The sequence below is a fragment of the Sphaeramia orbicularis genome, chromosome 24 (genome assembly GCF_902148855.1).
Source record: "Sphaeramia orbicularis chromosome 24, fSphaOr1.1, whole genome shotgun sequence".
In the NCBI taxonomy this organism is placed as follows: Eukaryota; Metazoa; Chordata; class Actinopteri; order Kurtiformes; family Apogonidae; genus Sphaeramia; species Sphaeramia orbicularis.
In genome coordinates this window covers 49,037,048-49,040,101 of record NC_043979.1, presented here as the reverse complement: position 1 = coordinate 49,040,101, position 3,054 = coordinate 49,037,048, and positions in this window count along the sequence as shown.

Here is a 3,054-nt window from a genome sequence, read left to right as displayed (position 1 = left end):
CCACTGTGATTAAACTGTGGCAGAATATTTTTTAAAATTAATGTTAAATGTAATGACATTACTGCTTTGATTTTCTTTCTTTTTTGTTAGGATACTGTTGAAAATGCTGCTATACTTCAGTGAAATCACTTGGGTATTCTTACGGAAACATGTTTTCTTTCCTTTTTCTCACTTTTTGAGGAAGAATTATTCATTTTGGGCAAAATTCAGAGCTATTGCTGGGATTGTAAACATGTTATTTAACAAGTAGCATATATAAATGTAAGATTATTTAGTTTCAATGGTTAATGATTATATGAGGAATATAAAGAATGATTAAGACTTAAAGTCATATTTCCTTACGAGGTATCTAAAGGGTGCTTTTGTATCTAAAAACATGGGAAATGTCAAATCTGTTTGTACTGATCTTTAGTAAAGATTTACAAAAAAACATTTAATTCAGCACTTTTGTGTTCTAGTCTTGTTCTACATATCCTGCAGGACTCTGGTTCATTCATGGTTCTATATTTACACAGACTTTAATGTTTTTTATAGGGTTAAAGGGACTAAAAGTTTAGTATTTCAGTCACAACCTGCACTAGAATTAGTTAAAAATTCAAATATCCGCTTATTTGGATCATAAGTCTGCTTTCTCATACAGCTTCATCCATTATGAGCTGATTCTGAAGAAAGTTTTCCAGCTTTTCTCATTTTTTCTGTGTTTTTATTGGCATTTTGAGCAAATAATTAGAATTCCATCCGAGTCCCGACTGCCTTACATTAATTTATTCTGCAGCTGCACAAGTAAAATCATTTCTAACACAATCCAGTCCAATCAAGTCTTATCATAAATAGTAATTTATTCATTTTTGTGCGCATTTGAAACATTTCCTAAACATAAAACACCCTTTAAAAATGCTCCAAAAAGTACAAGAGAAAAGACATTTGTATTCACACACACTCCAATGTCAAAATCTACAACTACTCAAGGGTGAGTACATTTTGGGCTAATGGTGTTTACGTTTTATTTTCTTTAAATTACAAATAAATGAGATGGTCAGCACCGACTTCATCAGAACATCACACCTTGGTTACGGAATGAGAGGTGTTCCTTTTCCACAGCGTTCCAGAATCCTGGTTCCTCCTCTGTCAGGGTTCTGTTACTACCCCCAGAGGAGTTACAGAGGCGGAGCCAAATGATCCACCATTTTGTTTACACAGACGTCGTTCCGGAATAAAGGCGAAATAGTCCCATAACAGAAGAGGCCACTGATTGGTGGAACACACTTGCAGCATTCCACACTTGTGTTCACTGTCCATGTGGCGTCTGCAAAAGTGTTTATTCCATTTCTACAAGATTCACTTTGTATTTTGAAAATTGGATTGAATTGAATTTTTTTTTTTTTTCGCTATACAGGGTGTATCAAAAAAACTACATTTTGAAAAATTACCCCAGTTCCACATTTGATCATTTTTGGAATTTTCTTTTACAGATGTTGGTAGGTCAGGGATTGGTGGATATTTGTCCAAATTTACAGACCCAGGTTTTCATGCATGAGTGAGCAGGGGACAATTGCGCAATCCAAGTTTAAAACTGGTTTGTGCGAAGTAGCGGTAGGATTTAAATCCAATCAAAGGTCATGGGAGGGGCCAATGGGCATCCATCTTGTTTTCCACCAAATTGCCAGGTTACAACATTAACACTTTGGACACCATGTCAGCTTCACTTCTTTACCCATGGCAGCTGTTCCTGCCTTTCAGAGTTAATTCAACTGGTTTAGGCCTGAAAATGTCACTGAGGACAGACCAAGTTAGAGTTAGAGTTGGGGTTAACCCCCTCCTGTGACCTCTGATTGGATTTATATCCCACCGCTACTTTGCGCAAACCAGTTTTAACTTGGATTGCGCAATTTGCCCCGGCTCACTCATGTATGAAAACCTGGGTCTGTAAATTTAGACAAATGTCCACCTTTCACCTACCGACGTCCAGAAAGAAAATTCCAAAAATAACACTGGTCAACAACAAATTTATTGTTTGGGACGCAGCCGAGTGAGGACACAGTCTGTGAAATATGTTGGAATCTTTCGGAGCCAAAGTGGAGAAAAAAAAATCTCATAGTCTGCATAGTTATGACTGTGTTTGGGATAATCGTTCCTTATTAAATATATGACGCATCGTTAGCCTCAAGTCATATTTTTGGTCAAATTGGAATATCGGCATAACTTTACTCTCCTAACACTGCGGAGTCATTTTACGCAGATATCACAATCTGGCCCAAAACATGACTTCATTTATTTAATTTATTTATTTATTTTATTAATTTATTTCAAATATGGAAATGGTACAAGTTTCCTGATTGCTACAAATTGACTTCTTTGCACAACATAATATAGAAATGAAAATTCAAGGGAGCAAAAAAATAATAATACACACAAAAAAGAAAAAAAGTCATATTTGATAATTATCAATTACACTGGTCAACAACAAATGTATTGTTTCAGTTTTTTGAGCTGATTTAGGATCATTTTGGTGCTGAATCCAAAAATCCCATTAATTTTGCTCAATCAGGTCAGCTTTCTGAACTCTGCTACATATTGGCTTTTGAACATTTTTGCTTACATTTATGGGCATTTTCACATCATGTGATACAAAATTCTTTCAAATTTCTTGCAATAAATGAGTTCTGAAGATTTTACTTTTGCCAATTTATGATTAATGTTTTTTTAATATTAATTCAATTCAATTCAATTCAACTTTATTTGTATAGCCCAATATCACAACAAGGTTATCTCAAAGGGCTTTACAGAGTCACAGGTGAATGTAATACAGAGTATTACAGGTGAATGAAATGGCTTCGACTAGAAGATCTTGCAAAAATAACATCTGCGGTGAATACACCATTGTACCTAACAGGAATCAAGTCACAAGTTTCATAAAGTGTGATTACCAATCTTATTTTGGTATTAATTATTATATTTTGTGAGAAGATCAAATTTTTCAAAATCAAATTAGCAAAAAAACCTGACCTGATTGAGAAAAACAGATGTCATTTTTGGATTTAGCGGTGCAAAATG